Genomic DNA, 20,924 nt, shown 5'->3' with positions numbered 1-20,924 from the left:
GATTCAATAGATCGTCCTTGCAGAAATGAGGTTTCTTTATTACACAGCTGCTCATCCCTTCTGGTGGGTATGCTGGGGGCATCACAGCCAGTTTCCCAACTGTAAAATAAGGTGGAGGATGAGAAAGAACTCCTTGCAGCGGAGGTTGTCATGAGCACAACAAAGATTGTAGTGGACTTTGAATCGGAAATTGTAATAGAAACAAAACTGAATCAGACCAAGTGTTTATACCACAAAGTCAGAAAGTCCCTCTCTCTCTTTATTTAAGGGGAAGGAAAGCACAACCATCTTACATCTCTGGCAGATCATACTTCCTGTGCGTCTTTTTATTTATTTAGCTCTGCAACAGGATGCCGCATTTTCCAGGATATGCTGTCTGTCTCCCTTGGCACTTACCGGCAGGACTGGGTGCATTGGGAAGCTAAAGGCAAGTTCAGGATGTCTTGAAACCTGAAGACTTGTCTAACCTCTGCACGACAGGTTTATAAACTGTCCTCTCTTTAAACTGTGCACTTATTTATAACTTTGCACTGGAACAACTGCCTCCACCCTATTCCCATCATGGAAACCTGGATTTATCAGTAAGTCTGTTGCATTTCCCAGAAAACCGTCACAGCAACTGAGACACTTTCATTTGTTGCTGGAATTACTGGTTACTCATAAGGACAAATGCTAACATTGCAATGACTCCCTTGATTCTGAAGTTCTAAATTACCTGGTCATATTTTCAAAGTGGAACTGAGGCATTTAGGAAATTTGTTGTCAGTCAAATTGTTTCTTTCCCACATTACCAATATGAGGAACAAGTGGGATTCAGGGGAGGAAACAATAACCATTGAACAAATGTTTTACTCTGAGCCGTATTATAAGGAAATATACTAAGAACATTAAGAATAATATTTATGTAGCCTTTATTGATCTTTCTGCCGCATTAGACTCTGTTAATCCAAATAGACTATGGGAGAAATTTTAAATTGCCAACATCAACTGCAGGCTTCTGCTATTGATCCAAGAACTATACTGCAACACAGAAATGAAGTTCAGAGTAAGGACTGATGCTATTAAAACATAGTGAGGAGTGAAGCAAGGTTTAATTCTGGCTCCCACTTTTAAAAAATGTTTATATTAATGATTTGGTACCGTATTTAGCCAATGCGAACTCCCCTTCTCCAGTAATTAGGAACAGAAAGATCTCAATCTTGATGTATACAGATGATTTAGTGCTCCTCTCTTTCCATATTGGGCCTCAAAAATCTTTTGGAGGTGTTCAGCACCTACTGCAAACAGGAAAGCCTATATATAAATTACTCTAAAACCAAGATTATGATTTTTGGTAAACATCGTCCTAGATATAAATGGTGCTTATATCAGTAAGCTATAGAACAAACTCACCTATTTAGAAGACACTGCAGAAACATAATCCTGAAATGGTCACACACATATAGTGACATAGGAAGCTGCCTTATGCTGAAATAGACCATTGGGCTTTCTCAGTAGCCATGCCCACCCTGTGGACTGCCTTCCCATCAGATGTTAAAGAGATAAATAATTATGTGAGCTTCCTTAGACACCTGAAGGCAGCCTTGTATTGGAATGCTTTTAATGTGTGATATGCAGTTGTGTTGTTGTTGTTGTTGTTGTTGTTGTTGTTGTTGTTGTTGTTGTTGTTGTTGTGTTTTTATATACTCTGCTGGAAGCCTCCCAGAGTGGCTGGGGAAACCCAGTAAGATGGGTGGGGTACCTCCTCCTCCTCCTTCTAAACTACTCCTGTCCCCAGGAGGGATGGGAAGGCAATTGTTTAATATGTTGTTTTTATACAGTGGAACAATTGTCATCAGGTGTTCTTGAGCTTGCATGTGGATCAGAACACAACTCCCCATCAGCTAACACACTCCAGATTTTGTGATGCAGGAAATGTGCACACAAAAATAAGAAATGCAAATGAAATGCATATTTGATAGGCAAAAGCACCAAAAAGTACAGAAAGGTGTGTGTTTTGCATTAAATTTCTGCACCAACTATTTACAGTTTAAGTTTGTGCATGTTTTTATTATTACACATGGAGCTGAGAGGACTGACTTGAGTACTAGTGGCATGCAATGGGACAGAACTGGGGGCTGAGCCCATCCCTATTCCCCAGTTAGCTTTTTCAGTATTGTTAAACCTCGTTTCAACCAGTTCCCATCCTTTCCAGGAAATCTTGTTATCAAAAGTGTTTTATCTGTCACTTAGACTCAACCTGAAACAACACATCCCTTAATGGATACACTCTGACACTAGGAAGACACAACACTGGATGAGGTAAACAGGCTGCTTTGTATTAATAGTGCTAACCAGATTGTCCAATGTGAAGGCAAAGATAAGCTCAGCATCTCAAAAAAAAACCACACATCCAGCAATATTTTGGATTTGCACAGGGCTGCAGGACTACACAACAGTTTGCCCTGTAGCAGAAATGGTTTCCACTGCCTCAGAGTAGAAGGAGACCAGTGGCGTAGCGTGGGTTGTCAGCACCCGGGGCAAGGCAAGTAATTTGCGCCCCCTAACCCGTGGATTTTGCGCCCCCTAACCCGTGGAGCGCGGCCCCCCAGATGTTGCGCCCGGTGTGGCCGGCCCAGCCTGCACCCCCCACGCTACGCCACTGTAGCACAGAACACCATCCCTAATCCTGCAACTGCAAAAAGTTCTGCAACACAGTACAACAGACCGTGCAAAAGGATCGTTGTTGATGCTTTTATTAAAAACATGTAAACAACAGCCATCTTTATTTACACTATGAGCTAACTGTCTGAGATGGGTAAAACCAATCCCAAAGGGCCCTTACAAACAGTAGATTATGCTACATTTTCCTTGTTTAAATCCACAATGTTTTGGTTTTTTTAAATGCACTCTACCTCCCCACCCTTATACCCTTTGTACACCTGATGCCTTTGTCACACATTACATGCACCCAACCCCTTCCCTGCAGTCAGCTAGATTTCCCTCGCAATAAACGTGGGTGGGTAGGTACCGGAGAAGGGAAACCTGAAAAGAGGAAGTGGCTGCTTTCCTGCATTCTGCCTCAGGGTCTTACTGCCCACCCTGCTCTGTTTTGTTGCTGTGTTTGCTCAAACGGAACAAAGAGCAGGGAAAGCCCCTCCCCTCCAGGGAGAGAGAGAGAGAGAGAGAGAGAGAGAGAGAGAGAGAGAGAGAGAGAGAGAGAGGCGCCCTCCACGAGTTGTCGAGCTTGGGCAACGGCTGCGCGGCCGACGGCGAGGCGCTAAGGCGCCGGCTCCCCAGGCTGCAGCACTTGGCCAGGCGCTGCGCTTGCATGCCTGGCCGCGCCCAGCTCGCCTCAGCGCAGCGGAAAACAGAAGCAGTGGCGGAGACGACGACCCCCCACCCCAACCAAGCCTCGATTGCTTGTCCCTTCCCTCTGGACTCGCGCCCCCCAGGTGTTGCGCCCGGTGCGGCTGGCACCCCTGGCACCCCCCACGCTACGCCACTGAAGGAGACACAGCTCAGTGGTAGAGCATCTCCTCTGTAAGCTATCAGCTTCAGTCCCTGGCATCCCCAGGCAGGGCTGCGAGAGACTCTTGGCTGAAACCATGGAGGGTTGTGGTCAGCCAGCGTAGGCAGCAATGAGCTGGATGCATCAGTGGTCTGACTCAGAAAAAGGTAGCTTCCTGTATTCTTAGAGTCATGCATTCAAGGAGAAAAAAGAAAGTCATATCAAAAGTAGGTTGGGGATCAAGGACTGAACTGATATATTCACACAATAGAGCACAACTGAATATGTGGCCTTGATTGCATATTGAACAGGTATTGTGTCTGAGTCATGGCTGTGGTCACGGGGGTGAGAGTAGGCGGCAGTGTTGGAGTGTTGGCCTTCCTAGCCTTCCCTCAAAGTTCATCTTTCATCTGCAAAGTAAATCTTTAGCTCTTTCACATAAAGAGATTGAAGGGGAATGTGTGTAGGCAATGCTTAGTCATTTTTCTAAGAAGTAAAATTGCTTCTGCCTTTCAATATTCTGCCTAAGATGTACAAAAGCCACTGGTGCAATGGGCTACATTTTACTTATTTTTTTGCCAGTAACAGAATGTTGCACTAAATGCTGCCCTGTGGAGTCCTTCAGTTGAGAGATCGAACCAGTCGCCCAAATTCAGGAGTGTGTCTACTATGAAACTAATGAATCTTTAGCTTCACGGCCCGTAATCCTGGAGGTGACCCAGAAGCAGTTTAGACCACATTGCTTTAAAATGTTAGGTCTAGTAGACCCAACTTGAGTCACACAACACAATTTGCTTAATTTTTTGTTTTAGATATTTCAACTATCTCAAGATTTAAGAGTCATTAGCACAGATGAGGTTGTAAAAGTAGAGTGTGGCAGTAAGTTGGCTGTTCCGCTGAAGCGCGCTTGAATCTTTATGCATATTGTCTCCAGAAAATGGCATTGGAAGGAAACTCTCCTATGATGAAACCATACATGAACACGTTGCTAGAAAAACCAGGAAAACAGTATTTTGTAAAATGTGCTTCATGTAAAATGAGATAATCCAGTACAACAATTTTAATCAAAATCTGAGATATAGCAGTTAAATTTTTTAATAAAAAATCCGTGGTGATCTGTCATGGAACAATCCCACTGAACAGTGGTCACCCCAACCTCGTTGCTGGTTGTGATGAGCTTCAGAGCCCCCCCCCCAAATGTAGGTCTGCCACTGCCCAAATGCCATCTTTTAGGATACTCTGTCACCCATACCAGTTTTCCACACACACACCATCCCAATAGGACCTTTTTCTCTGCAGATTGTTTTGCAGTGGTTCCCATGAGGCAGCTGAGACCTCCCTCTTGTGCTGGTGTTGCATTGGCCACCTAAGGATTCTCAAGCAGAGAATGAGTTCTCTATCTGCACATAACACATCTTATGCACATTTAACATACACAATTTCAACCATATGCGGTTGAAGGCAGGCTGGTTGGAATTCCTCAAGTTGATGCCAAGCAAAGTGAGGAGCGTAAATGTTATTTTGTGCTGGGTCTGCTCTGATTTACCTGGTGCAGGAAGAGTTTTTAAGCTCCTCACTTTGCTAGGGGGAGGGGGCAAGGGCTGCTTGGTGCACTGGCTCTGAGGTGCTTTTGAGAGATCTCATGCCATCTGAGTACCTGTCATATCTTGCATGAACATCTCTAGGCTTTCACAGCTGGTGTGTTGAGATGGCCTTTCCTTCCAAGCAAAGCAGAGACCTTAAAAGCTCTTTGCCTGCTGGGTCTGCTTGGGCTACCTGGCATGAAAAGAGCTTTTAAGCGCTTTGTCTTGCTTGCTGGGCAAGACCCACTTGGTGCAGAAGTTCTGGGAACATGTGGGATTCTCTCTCCCTCTTCCCCATTCGCCTGCTAACAGTGGAGCAGTTCCAGGGGTTCCAGGGGTAGTGATTTTTAGGTATATTCAAAACCCTTGGGACTGAAGCTATGCTTAAGATGGTATCATAGAATCATGGAATTTGTAAAGTCAAAAGGGAATATGAAGGTCATCCAGTCCAACCCCCTGCAATGCAGGAACATTTTGCCCAACCTGGGGCTTGAACCTATAACCCTGAGATTAATATTCTCATGCTCTACCAACTGAGCTATCCCAGCTGTTGTATATGAGACAACTTTCTTTTAAAACACACATTAAGCTACCTGTATATGTGATCTGGCTGTTTTGCAGTGACTCCTTGCAGCCTTAGCCCTTTCCACAAACAGTCACAAAATCTCTTTAAATGCCTGGTTTGTGTTGATATGAACCTCTGCTTTCAAGTCCGTGACCTGCGAGCCTATGCATCTAGCTGTTTAATGCCCAGAGCCCAAAATTATCTCTCCCCCTCCCACCCCAAAATCAGGTGCAAGTTTGGATTTCTAAATTTGGGTGTTGATGGCAAAATTTGATCTCAAATATTTCTGTTTGGATTGTGGGATCAAACCTGGATGCCAGCATTCAGCATTGTGCTTCTTTAACTAACAGCACAATCCTATTCACAATCTACTCAGAAATAAATGCTATTCAGTTCAATGGGGCTTACTCCCAGGTAAGTGGATACAGGATTGCAGCCTAGGTAAATTAAATGAGTTCCAAAGCCCCTAAATTCCACTGCAACGCAGCAGTCAGATGCTATCAAATAATGGCTGCTACCTGCATTGCTGCTGTCAAATACTTTCGAAGGTTGATAGCTGTATGTCTGGCTACTGCCAGATCCTGACATCCTCTGCAGGGCAGCTGCCAGAGGCTATTGAATGCTATTGTTGGGGGGGGGGAATCAGCTGTAAAAAGCCGCTGCTGAATACTGAGCATCAGGCAAGACAAAGAGCCCAATGAGCATCCACACAGCCAGAGAACCTGGTGAAGTTGAATTTCAAGCAGAATTGCATATGGAAGAGCCACGGAACCTGTGAGCCTCCATATGTTGTTGGACTACTGTTCCCATTATCCCTGACTGTTGGCAGTGCTGGCTGAGGCAGATGGCAGCTCAACAATATCTGAAGGGCCAATAGTTCACCATGCCTAGTGTAGGGGCAAAGACATTCACTCTCTACAGATAAATGTACATACATATATGAATTTATTCTAAGATGGAGAAAGTGGATGCACCATTAACTTGCTAAACTATATGCAACCCACCAGGTTCGTATTGGTTCAGTGTGTGCTTTCTGCCTGTAGCTATAAAGATGGTGGGAAGTAGGAATGTCATCCATTTGTTCGTTTATTAAACTTATTAGTCGCTTATATAATACATTAGGGGGGCTCATATTATACATATAATTTTGCATAACACTTATGGAAAAACAAAAACAACACACCAGCCCTGTAAATAGTAGCAAACGACATTGACAATACTCAAATAATAAGCAAAGAAATACTCCCACCCACTAATTAGCAGATAAACAAAACCTCAAACCCACTCCCTAGTAAAAAACACACACACCCATTCACATCGAATCAACAATTCCCCCCCTTTCAACTCCCCACCCCACCTAGAAGTAGGTGGGTTAGGCCCTCCAGTGATGCCTCAGCATTTCTCATGTGGGGCACAATAGCAAAACAAAGCATGGAGATGGTGGCAGCAATTTTACTTGCTTTGCAGTTGTCCCAGCTACTGTACCTCTCTTGTTGATGGTGAAGGTGCAGAAAGCATCTGCCATGCATCTGCTAGGGCACTACACATGACTTGTGGGCTTTAGTTGCACTTGATGACTCACTAGTTGTCACTAAAATGATTCATTCTAATTGTTTTCTCTCTATTGACCCTTATTACAATGGGACTTCCTCAGTGTATATCCAAATATATTGGTCCTTTTATAAAGCCAACATGGTACCCTCCATGGCCAAGGGTTGATACGATGGGAGTTATTATTATTATTTATTGAATTTATATACTGACATACCCAGAGGTTTCAGAGTGGTTCACAGAACAATATCGGTCACTATGTTGGCTACTCTTGCCTTGAATAATAGTCTCTCATCTTCAACTGTAGTCCAGTTGTATTATATCCCCTCCCACACATGATGAACAGGGCTTTCTTCTCATTCCCTCCGTTCCCACCCACCCACAGAAGACCTGGAATGACACACGGCATGGGAGGAGAGTGGTCAAAAGGGGCACCATAATATATATTATTAGTAATTACATGGTTGAAGTACATCATCATTCAACTTAGAATATTTTAGTGGGGATTCTAATAGTAACTTGTCTTGAATGCACATTTGGTTCCAAATATGGTTAATCTAAACTTGCCAATGCAGTAATAGCTTTGGATATAGTAGGGTTATATAGTAGGATTATGACTGTAATTCATACACACCTGGAAGTCTCATTGAACTCAACAGGACTCCTAAGCAAACATGAGTAGGTTTGCCTTTGAAGTTAGAGAAGGTAGGCAGGTAGATAAAAGATATACAGAGAAGTGGAGCATATTTGTAACATACTGAAATTCTCTCTCTCTCTCTCAGTTTTAATATAAACAAACAATAGAAAAAGCATGATCTTTGTCAAAGTGCAATGGGTACTGCAGTCATAAAATCATTATAATAGAAAAGCATAAAAGAAAACAATATCTGCAAACACAGTACTAGGGTAGAGGTAGCAGTTGAATTAAAGTATAATAAACATCAAACACCAGCAGCATCTAAAGTTATTTCTTAACTTCCCAGGTATAGGAGCATTGTTTAAGAATTTACCCAATAGCATTCTTTATCTGTTGAATCAATGCACTAGAATTCTAAAATACAGGATGTTTTCCAGCCATATATCTTATTAGGCATAGCAAAATATTTAATATCTAAAATATTTAATATTAGTAGTATAAAATATATGTATTAATCTCTCTTTCCTCTGAGAAAGCTCAGGGTGATGTACAACCAAGGATCAGCAATGGAATTACACCAGTGGATTAAAACAAATAAAGCACTAAAATATTCATAAAATAAGTCATCTAAAACACAAATCAACACATCAGTGCTTGAGGCAATTTGTGTGTGTGTGTGTGTGTGTGTGTGTGTGTGTGTGTGTGTGTGTGTATCACATACATGTTAGATTGATTACTTCTTATGTATTTCACTACCAGTGCAATAAAAATATTATTTAAAAATGTGTGTTACTTTGTGACATGATGAAAATCCAACCTCATTAATACTAATTGAAATCCAGGTAATATGTCAGTGGCAGAAATCACAATCGATATATACAGTGGAACCTCGGTTGTCAAATGTAATCTGCTCCGGAAGACTGTTCAACTTCCGAAACGTTTGACAACCAAAGCGTAATTGCTGATCAGCAAAATCCATTGAAAAAATGGAGAAACGCACCTCGGAAGCCATTCAACTTCTGAGGCATGTTCGAAAACGGAAGCATCCACTTCTGGGTTACCAGCGTTCGAAAGCTGAAATGTTCAACTTCCACTGTACTGTATTTCAAAATGCTAGTTTTTCTACCTTCCCTCTATGTGTTGATTAAAACAGCTGTAGATATGAGCTTAAGTGTCCTGAGACCGAAAGTTTTGTGTGGGTGAACTTTCTAATCATATGGGGAATTCTCAGGAAAATGAATCACAACTTTCCCTCAATTCTGCCCCTACATCAATGACATAGCTGTCAAGTGTCCCTTATTTGAAGGGACAGTCCCTTATTCCAGCGCCATGTCCCGCCGCTGTCCCTTATTGGTGGATGTCCCTTAAATGTCCCTTAAATGATGTCCCTTAAATTTCAAAGGAAGCAGCTCCTCTCCCTCCCTCCCTGCTGGCCAATAAGAAGTCTAAGAACGACTGTGGGGTGGAGCTTGCATGCCTTGTGCTGATCAAATCGGCTGCGTTCCCTGGGGACTTGCCTTTGCTCAGCGCTTCCCAGCGGAGAGGTGACGGTGGTTTTCCTTGAGGCTTCGTTTGGCTGCTGGCTGGCCTTTCTGCCTTTGGCTCAGAGGGGCTCAGAAGTTGAACATACCTGTGCTGAGTGCTGGGATCGGAATCAGATGGACATGTCATCGACGGCCCACTCACCCTTGCCAGCGAAAAGGTCTGTCTGGAGCGGGGGCACATGGTGGGGGAAAAGGAAAGGCGATCTCGTGGGGGGGGGGCTGTGTGTGTGTTATTGCAAGCTGAGGGGTTTTTTTTTATGCTGGATGCCATTTTGTTGCACGTGCTGCTGCAAACTTTGCAGTGCAAAGCCAGGCCGGGGAGCCATCCTAAGTTGAGGCTGCATAGGCCTTGTGGTGCATGTGATTCAGATTCTATTCAGTTGAACCTCTGGTTATGAAGTTGGTTGGACAGTGTTCTCGAAGCTACCAGCATGAGTTTGACCAGACTGCAGGAGGACAGGAAGACTGGAGTGCCTGGAACAGGTGAGGCTGCAGGTCCCTTATTTTCAAGGCTGCTGGTCCCTTATTTTCAAATCTGTAAGTTGACAGCTATGATCAATGAACATTGTTCTTTGGTCCACCTGTTTCATAGGATCTTAGCAAAGCCTAACAAGCCCTTCCAAAATTGAGGACCACTTGCACAAGACAACAGCTTATTGAGCAACTGTTGGGTCCACCACATGGAGGGTTACCCTGGACATGATGGGTCACCTGTTCTGCACACCTAATACAGATGTCCTTTTCTAGCGCTAAGCCAATAAATTTCCTGGGGGAGATTCTGGGGTAAAAATTATTGGATTTGAGGATCCAAAATGGTACCCTGAACCCCCAACTCATTTACTAGAAGAAGGTGCCCATAGCTGTTTGCAGCTCTTTTACACTATTCCTTCACTATCATATTCATTTCTCCCTCACTGTGTTTTCCAGTAGTGTATTGCCCGTGCTTGCAGCAAAGCACCAGATGGATGGGGACAGGATGTGCCCTTTTGCCTTGCTTCTGCAGTCCCAAACCGTTGGAGCTGAATGTTCTTTCAGGCAGGGAGAAGGAAGTGAGCTCACTGAAGCTGCTGCTCCTTCAGCTGATAGACAGGTCTCCTTTCCCCTCTGCCATGGAGTTATTCCTGCGGCACTGAAACCCAGGCTGCTCCCTAGCTGTGGAGTAGAGGATTCAGTTCTGCCAGGGTATGCTGTTACTGCAGTACGTTTGATGAGGGGAGCATTTTGGGACTCTCCTTCTTCCCAACCACTGACAGCCTCATATTGCTTTGGATAGCCCAACCCAGCCTAGGATTATCTGGGGTTGCCTTCAACGGGCTCACCTGAAGCTTGGCTCCAGCTGTATTTTATGTGAAGCCCTAATTATGAGTAGTTTGGATCAATTTTGTAATTTAGCACAGTGCTATATGAATAGGGAAAGGTAGAAATGTAGTTGCTGAAGATACTTTCCAGATTTGCAAATCCATGCTCACTTATCTCTGCTGGAGGTTCTGTGATTACAAGGTGTGCAAAAAGCTTTATGCTGCCATCTGCTCATGCAACAAATACTTCTTGCTGATTGAAGACTGAACCCTCCCACCCCGTGGTTTATTGATCCTCTCAGAGAGGCCATTGCTAATTACTAAGAAAATACCATTCTAGGCCACCAAGAAGCAGATGCAGGGAGCACTACTTTGCCAGACTCAGAGTCAGCAAGGGTGCTACACACTTTAGGCTGCTGCTGCTGCTTTAGCCCTAAGAGAACAAGAGGCATAAAGCAATTATGTGAAAGGTACAAACATCATTCAAAGCATCACTTTGAGTCCTGTTCTGATCTGGTGAAGGAGCTCACAGAGCAAGGCAAGTCAGGAAGTATAGAACCAATAAATAGCTAAAATAATGAAATCACATGCTCAGGCTTCCCCACAACTGTCATGACTGAATGTGTGGACTGACAAAATGAAAGCTTTTTGCTCCAAAGGGATTTTGACATGGATGTTACCTGCACCTTGCATTTTAATAGCCCAGTAATGGAAAACCTTGAAAATTCTACCTTTGTCTTTGTAGTATAAGAACTTGTGGGCTTTGGCTGCTGCAGAAAAAAGTGAGGAACAGTGTGGAGGGTCACTGGGATGGTATTTCCTTATTATATACACACACACATTTTGAACACAAAATCCAGCCCAACAATCGTCCTGATGGAATTAACCTGAGGGATGTTGGAATCTCAGAAGAATGACAGAATGTGACAAAGAGGACCTGCTCAGCTGTACAAAGCCAGGAGGGCCGTGACTCAATATAACAGTTTTGTTTACACTTCCCCAAGTGGGAATTCTTTTTTATACAAAACCACAAAAGGACCTGTTTTATTCTGAGGGAAATCACTGGGGTTTAAGGATTGGGGAGAAATTCCATTCAGTTCAAATTTATAGGTGAAGTTAGCTGGTTGGTTCACACTTTCCAAACCAAGATGCAAATCAAAATTCAGTCTTCCTTTGAAATTCATACTTCTCTGAAATTTGCAATGCAGTTTTCTAGCAAAGCAATGAGTACAAACAAGGAACTACAAGGGGGAAGTATGCATTACAAATGTCCCTGTTAATTCTCCTCGACATCTCCGCAGCTTTTGACACCATCGACCATGGAGTGACTGTCCAAGTTATGGGTGGGTGGCACCACGTTGCAGTGGTTCCAGTCCTACTTGGTTGGTCGTTTCCAGAGGGTGGTACTTGGGGAATGCTTTTCAGCCCCATGGAATCTTCAATGTGGGGTTCCTCAGTGTTCAGTTTTATCCCCTATGCTATTAAAATCCAGAGGTTTGGAGTATGCTGTCAGCAGTATGCTGATGACACTCAGCTCTATGTCTCCTTTACAACTGCAGGTGACACAGTGGAAGTGCTGGACCAGTGTCTTGCCTCAGTAATGGACTGGATGAGAGCCAACAAATTGAAACTCAATCCAGATAACACTGAGGCACTGTTAGACCAGATGCGTGGGAGATCGCCTGCTCCTGATAGAGTTACACCTCTTTTGAAGGGGTGTATATACATACGGCTACTTCTGAAGATTGTTTGGGAACTTCAGCTGGTGCAGAATTCAGCAGCCAGGTTGCTTACAGGGGCAAGATGGTTTGAGCACGTAACACCAATCCTGGCCCGACTGCACAGACTGCCAATTAGTTTCCAGACGCAATTCAAAGTGCTGTTTTTGATCTATAAAGCCTTAAACAGCTCCAGACCGTAATCCCTCAAGGACAATTCCTCTCCATATGAACCTACTCAAACCTTGAAATCATCCTCTGAGGCCCTTCTTTATGTGCCTCTTCCACGAGATGTCCGGAGGGTGGCAACATGAGAACAGGCCTTTTCTGCAGTGGCTCCCCATTTGTGAAATGTTCTCCCCAGGGAGGTTTGGGTGGTGTCTTCATTATACACTTTGAGGCACCAGGCAAGAACATTTCTCTTTAACCTGACCTTTGGCTGATTAACATCTGATACCCTCTTAAATGTGTTGAGGGATGCATGATTCTTGGTTTGTTTTTGTTCTTATTTTTATTATGTATTTTGTGTTTTTATATTGTATTTTTTCTGGTATGGGCCGATCTGAGATCTGTGAATGAAGGGGAGTACACAAATTTATTAATAATAATAATAATAATAATAATAATAATAATAATAATGGTATAAGCATGACTACATAAGGAAAAGTTGCTTTGTAAAAAATGTGTGTACAGGTCAAAATTATATACAAAGCTGTGTATATTTAGAAGAAAGTCATTTTAAATTTTGCTGAATTTTCATGAGAACTGTTTTAAAAATCATAAACTGATGTGGAAATATGGAGAACTGAGCCAAGGAGTTGAAAAACAAGAAACTGACAGAAACTGAAACTGAGAGACTTCCCCATCCATACTTGGAACTTATGGTATTTTTATAGTATCTTTATTTGTAAAATGTACCAGGTATCTGTTCCCCCCCCCCTTTCTGTTTTTTTCATTAAAGATTTTCTTGTTTTACAGAAGTACATGTAATGTCTCTCGTATTTTTTCCATGTAACATTTTTACAAATCCGTTTCATTTGTTGAGACATTGGGAAGGGGGGGAAGGGGTGGAGGGAGGGAAGATGGGGGGGGTCAGGTGGCGATGTTTCTATTATGCTTAATGTATTTAGGGTTTGGTGTCAGCGTTGCTTGTGCTGTTCACTTGTGTTCCTTTGGTGGTGAGAGAGGTTGGAGCATGGAGGAGCAGATAGCAAAAGCACTAGAGTAGCATCTGCCAGTCCCAAAACGGTGTGAAAGCACTTTATTCAGGAGCCTAGATTACAGTTAGTAGGTCTTGGTATGGTCAGTGCCTTTCCCAAAGGAAAGTCAGGCCACAAATGCAAAACAATTAGTTCCCCCTGAATCGGAACATCACATGCCTTCTTCACACACAAATGTATTTCTCCTTTAACTGTTACAGGCTCTGAAATAAAGTAGAATCTCTGCAAATGCTTTTTTTGCAAACCTTTCAAGATTAACCTCATTACAAAATTTCCATGCATTGACTGATTGAATGAATTTATATACTGCCCTATACCTGGAGGTCTCAGGGCAATTCACAGAATAAAAGCAAAATATAACGTCACAAAATATATAATCAAAATATATAATCAAAATAAAAACAACAACCCAATAACCCTCTCCCCCTCATAAAATAACACATTTTAAAAGGGCCTAAGATGTCAATCAAATCAACCAAAGGCCTGGTTTAGAAGGATCATTTTTGCCTGGCACCTAAAGGTGTATAATGAAGGCGCCAGGTGGACTTCCGGGGGCGGCGCGAAACTGTAATGGCGGTCCTCTTCGAGCTCTGAAGAGGGGCTCCGCGGAAAAGGGTCGTTCGCTGCGGCATAGCGACGACCCATCAAGATAAACCACGGGTAGAGTGAGCCCGTGGCCGTGGGACTCGGCGGGCACCAGAAGCTGCTCCGAAAACACAGAAGGGACCCCGTAAGGAGACCCGGAGTGAAGGAGGGGTAGCGGTGCTGTGAGTTCATCGCTCTTTCCGCGGAAGTGAAGCCGCGCGGCTGTTACAGATGAGCGCTGATCCTTCTTCCTAAAATCAACACCAAACTGCAAGCAACATACCCGTGAGTAAATGGGACTAAAATTTGGCAAAGAATTTCGTAAATTTGGCTGAAAGCGGGAGACGAGAAAAGGGAAGTCCGTCTTCCGACATTGCTGACAAGATCAAAGCAAAGCTTTAAAAAGCGGAAGCGCTTGAAACGGGACTTTGGGAAGCTTTTAACTTTTTCGTGCTATTAAACCTGCTCTTTTTCCTGTTGAACTGAAGGTGGAAAGGGACTTTGATTATAAGAACGAGTAACGGGGGTTCTCCTCCTACTTTCCTCTCCCTTTGGGGTGATTTTTAAAAGCCAGATCGTCGGGCTGCCGGAGAGAGAGACTGTGTCAAACTGCGGAAACAGTTGCAAACTTTGTAAAAACTTTGTTGGAGCATAACTGATACATTTGAGCAGGAAAGTTTGGATGTGATATTGTTGCAAGCACCCCTTGTGAAACTTTGTTGAACTTTAAAAGGTGCTCTGGGGAATTTTGAATCTTTGAAGGGACTATGGGATATTGAACTTACTGAGTTGAAAAAATTTGGAACTTTAATGGCGGACTACTTCCTTCTTTGTCTTTGAAACTTGGTGGCACTCCCCCTACAGGGCTTTCGGATTATAAAATCCTGGGAACTGACTTTTGTTTTGAATTCCACTTTACCGGTTGTTTATAATTGAATTTGTCTCTCTCATGGAACAATAGACAATTTGACCTTGAACACTGACAGATGTGTAATGAGTGGTGCAGGGAGAACAAGAGCATCTAAAGCTAAGGAATCTAAAGAGGCCAAGGAGAAAGAAAAGGAAAGAAAACCAGCACAATTTGTACAAACAACACTGACCCAAGGACGCCGATCGTCGGTTCCAGCTGTACTGGTGACTCAAAGGGAACAAGGGGAAACAACTGAGAAGTTCACTGAGGAAGATATGGCAGCAGGTGGGTCAGATACACTATTTAAACAAATATTGGAGCAATTATCAAGTTTAAATCAGAAGGTGGACGACCAGTCTTTGAAGATAGATAAAGCAACCTCCTCGATTCAAAAATTGACTGATCAAGTTTCCCAGCACACGCAAGCCATAGAGAATTTGCAAGGAGCAACAGCGGAAAATCGGGAATTGGCTGGAGAAGCAATCCAGAAAGTGGGAGCTCTACAAAAAGAAGTGGAAGAAATAAAAGGAGAAGTCAAGCCCCTGCACAAACAGGTGGGTGAACAACAAGTTTATCTGTCAATGGTGGAGCTGAAAAATCGCGAGAGTAACATCAAATTGAGAGGCATCCCGGAACTAGAGCAAGGAGATTTGATTGGATACTTAACACAGGAATTTTCGAAGTTCTGGGGTTTAAAGGAAGACACAGATTTTAAGATTGTTTCGGCATATAGACTGGGAAGAGTGGTAAAGAAAGATAGATCCAGAGACTGTTTGATAATTTTAAGATCAAAGGAAGAGAGGGATAAGATCCTAGGTCTCCATTTCAAAAAAGCAATTGAAATACAAGATAAAAGGGTGGAAATTTATAGAGATATCCCGAGACAGCTGCTGGACCTTAGAGCCACCTATTCAGAACTAGCAAAATTGCTGAGATACAACGCAATTCCCTACAGGTGGGAGTTTCCACAAGGATTATCTTTCACTTACAAAGAAAGGAAGGTTAAAATTAGAACACCTGAAGATAACCAAAAGTTCCTTCACGATCACGGAGAAGATCTCCAAAAAGGAGTGGATTGGCTTCCAGCTGTACCAGCACCAACATTGCCTGAAAGCGGGCCAACGCCTGCACCCTCGGGATCTGAGCAAAAGGAAGGCACCCCATCTTAAGAACGTCTAAAATAGAACAGGATGTCTCTGCAGCTACTTAGCTGGAACATAAATGGCGGGAATTCTCCGGAAAAAAGAAGGAGGATATTCCATATCTTGAAAAAAGAACAATTGGATGTAATATGCCTTCAAGAAACACATGTGACTAGGCTCCACAGGAAAGTATTAATTAATAAAAGACTTGGCCAAGAATTTATCTCATCAGACAAAGTTAAAAAAAGAGGTGTTGTAATTTATGCAAAGGAGAACCTGTCACCAAAATTCTTATTTAAAGATGATCATGGAAGAATTCTCGCAATTGAAATCCAAACACAAGGGGAAAAGATTTTGATATTAGGAGTTTATGCGCCAAATGATGGAAAATCAGAATTTTATAAGAAGCTGCATGAGACAATGATGGACTATCTGGACTATTCTAATATTATCGTGATGGGAGATATGAATGGGGTGGTGTCTACAAATATGGACAAATCCCAAAATCAAAATTTAACAACAGACGGCAGACTCCCTAAAACCTTTTTTGAAATGACAGACAATATGGACTTGATTGACATTTGGAGGACAAGGAACCCCTTGGGTAAAGAAGGAACCTTCTTTTCTGAGGCCCACTTGTCATGGACACGAATCGACCAAATTTGGATATCTAGAGGACTGGCCCCGAAAACGAGAAAAGTGGAAATCTGCCCAAAAACCTGCTCCGACCATAATGCCTTAAAAATGGAATTGAGACTTTTCCCAACTGGATCCTTCAGATGGAGAATGAATGACCCCTTGCTAAGAGATCAAGAGATCGTTAAGAAGGCCCAAAAAACGCTAAAGGACTATTTTGAAATAAATTTGAATACTACGGTGGAGAAAAGAATAATCTGGGATGCAAGCAAAGCTGTAATGAGAGGGTTTCTGATACAACAGAATACAATAAAGAGAAAATTTTGGAATGGAAAAAAGGAAAAAATTCTAGAGAAAATAAGTGAAGGAGAGAAAAAGCTGAGAACTAATCCGAAGTCTAAAGAGGTGCTAAGAGAGATCAAATTCCATCAAGCACAATATTCGAAATTGATTAATCAAGAGATTGAGTGGAAAATCAAGCAAATGAAGCAGAGATCGTTTGAATCAGCAAACAAATGTGGAAAGTTGTTAGCTTGGCAATTGAAAAAAAGACAAAAGCTAAACACGGTTACAAACTTGGAGATTCAAGGAAAAATAGTTCAGAAACCAGAAGAAATAAGAAAGTGCTTCCACAGATATTTCAAAGATCTTTATGCACAGGGGCCTCAGAAAGAATCGGAAATAGACCAATTCTTGAGGACAAATGGACTATCCAAAATAAGTCAAGATAAAAGATCAATGCTCAACAGTAAAATAACTCAACAGGAAATTGAAGGTGCCATCCAAAATATGCAACTTGGCAAATCTCCAGGCCCAGATGGTCTCACCTCCAAATATTATAAGACTCTGAAGGATTGTTTGACACAACCGTTGTTGGAGGTTTGCAACCAGATTATGGAGGGGAGAAGGGCACCGGAAACGTGGAAAGAAGCATTCATCACATTGATTCCCAAGTCAGAGAAGGAAAAGACTCAGCTTAAGAACTACCGTCCCATCTCACTCCTGAATGTGGATTACAAATTATTTGCAGACATTTTAGCAAGTAGACTTAAAAACGTTTTAAATGAAGTAATTCACAAGGACCAAGCAGGCTTCCTCCCTGGTAGACACATGTCTGATAATACCAGGAATATTATTGACATTTTGGAGTTGTTGCGAATTAGAAACACAAGGGCTGCTTTAATCTTTATTGATGCGGAGAAAGCATTTGACAACATTTCTTGGATGTTTATGAAGAAAAACTTGAAGGGGATGGGAGTGGGACGGGGGTTTGAAAATGGACTAGAAGCAATTTATTCAGAGCAAAAAGCCAAGTTGATAGTGAACAATGTGGTGTCGGATGAACTTCTAATTGAAAAAGGGACACGACAGGGGTGCCCTTTATCCCCTCTGCTATTTATTTCTGTTCTGGAGGTATTGCTGAACATGATTAGGGAGGACCAGCTGGTGCAAGGTATAGAGGTCGGAGCGAAACAATACAAACTGAAAGCCTTTGCAGATGACCTAGTTTTGACAGTACAGGAGCCAGTATCTAGCACAAAAAGAGTTTTGGAACTTATTTTGGAGTTTGGTCGGGTGGCGGGATTTAAGTTAAACAAACAAAAAACTAAGGTTTTGGTTAAAAATCTGACACCTACAGAGATAGAGGGGTATCAGAAAGAGACAGAGCTAAGTGTGGTTAAAAAAGTGAAATACCTGGGGGTATACTTGTCCACTAAAAATTTAAACCTTTTTAAAGATAACTATGAAAAATGTTGGTTGGAAATTAAAAAAGACTTGGATATTTGGTCAAGATTGAAACTTACCTTGTCAGGCCGAATCGCAGCTATAAAGATGTGTGTTTTGCCTAAAATGCTATTCTTATTTCAGACCCTTCAGGTCGTGGACAGAATGGAATGTTTTGGAAAATGGCAGAAGGATATTTCTAAGTTTGTCTGGCAGGGCAAAAAGCCCCGAATAAAATTTAAAATACTAACCGACTCAAAAGAAAGAGGGGGGTTTGCCCTGCCGGACCTAAGGTTGTACTATGAAGCTGCAGCCTTCTGCTGGTTGAAGGATTGGTTCCTGTTGGAAAACACCGATGTCCTAGATCTGGAAGGGTTTGATAATGTGTATGGTTGGCATGCATACTTGTGGTATGACAAGGCGAAGGTTCATAAATTGTTCAAAAACCATATTGTCAGAAAATCAATTTTTGCCGTCTGGATGAAGTACAAGGACTTATTAGAAAGCAAGACCCCGAGGTGGTTATCACCTGTGGAAGCCAAGATTTCTAAAAAAAAGCCCAATATGGAGGCCTACTGGCCAAAATATTGGGAACTGATTGAAAGAGTTGGAGATAACTGGAAGCTCCAAAGCCAGGACAAACTAAAAGGTAAGGTGCGAGATTGGCTACATTATGCTCAAATTCAAGAGGTATTCAAAATGGACAAAAAAGTGGGTTTCCAGTTGGAGAAATCGAAACTGGAGACGGAGTTACTAGAACAAAAGACTAAGGTACTTTCGAGGATGTATGACTTGCTGCTTAAATGGAACACACAGGATGAGACAGTTAAATCTGCTATGATAAAATGGGCACAGGATGTAGGACACAACATTATGTCTGAGGACTGGGAAAGGTTATGGAACACCGGTATGAAATTCACGGCATGTAGTGCCTTGAAAGAGAACATTATGAAAATGGTATACCGGTGGTACATGACCCCAGTCAAGTTGGCTAAAATATACCATCTTTCTGATAATAAGTGTTGGAAATGTAAGGAGGCAGAAGGGACATTCTTTCACCTCTGGTGGACCTGCCCGAAAGTAAAGGCCTTTTGGGAAATGATACATAATGAGCTGAAAAAGGTATTTAGATATACCTTTTCTAAGAAACCAGAGGCCTTTCTTCTGGGCATGGTGGACCGGAAGGTGCCAAAGAAGGATAGAACCTTGTTTATGTATGCAACCACTGCAGCTAGGATTCTTATCGCAAAGTTCTGGAAGACACCAGATTTACCCACACTGGAGGACTGGCAGACGCAGCTGATGGATTACATGGAGTTGGCAGAAATGACTGGCAGAATTCGAGATCTGAGCGAAGAAACAATGGAGGAGGACTGGAAAAAATTTAAGGACTATTTGCAAAAACATTATAAGTTGTTTGAATGTTAAGATTGCGCACGATTAAGATACGTTATGCTTCTGCAATTTATTTTAAGTAAATGATAAAGTAAGTATTGATGGAAAAAAAAAATGAGACAAATTAGAAACAAAATATTATGTTTATTAAGAGTGTCAAAACTAAATTACAAATTTTTGAAATTGGTAACATAATAAATACAAAGGTATAATAAGTTGGGAAATAAGATAATAAATTGCTGAATTGGTTAGAATGATGAATGCAATGCTGAGAGGATGTGAGGAGGTCCAAAAAGATGTCGAAAAAAATTTATAATGATTTTCTCTTTTTTCTCTGTTTTTCTTTATATATATAGAAAATGTTTCTTGTATATTGCTGTATAAACAAATGTGTTCACCTATGGAAAGAAACGCAATAAAAAATTTTTATAAAAAAAAAAAAATAATGAAGGCGCCAGGTGAACTTTCCTGGGGAGAGTATTCCACAGATGGGGAGCCACTGCAGAGAAGGCCCGTTCTCTGACCTCTCATGGAGGAGGCACAGGAAGGTGATCTCAGGGTCCGGGTAAATTCATATGGAAAGAGGCAGTCCTTGAAGTATTGCGCTCCTGAGTTCAGTGCTAGAGCATTCACTTTGTATGCAGAAGGTCTGAGGTTCAATCCCTTGCATCTCCAGGTTGCCTGAAACCTCAGAGAGTCACTGCCAACCAGTGTAGACCAGCCTTCATCAACTGACAGATATTATGGAATACAATAGCCCCATCAAACATAGTCTTAGGGGAAGACTGATGTTGACAATACTAAGCTTGCCAACAGTCTGATTGGCAGGCAGCAGTTTCCTATGTTACTTTGCTATTTATAACCTTGCCGAGAGACTTCCAGTATCTTTTTGCTGAGAGGCACATCCAACACAGGTCCACATATC

The sequence above is a fragment of the Podarcis bocagei genome (genome assembly GCF_964188305.1).
Source record: "Podarcis bocagei genome assembly, chromosome: Z".
Classification (NCBI taxonomy): domain Eukaryota; kingdom Metazoa; phylum Chordata; class Lepidosauria; order Squamata; family Lacertidae; genus Podarcis; species Podarcis bocagei.
This window is presented reverse-complemented; position numbering follows the sequence as displayed.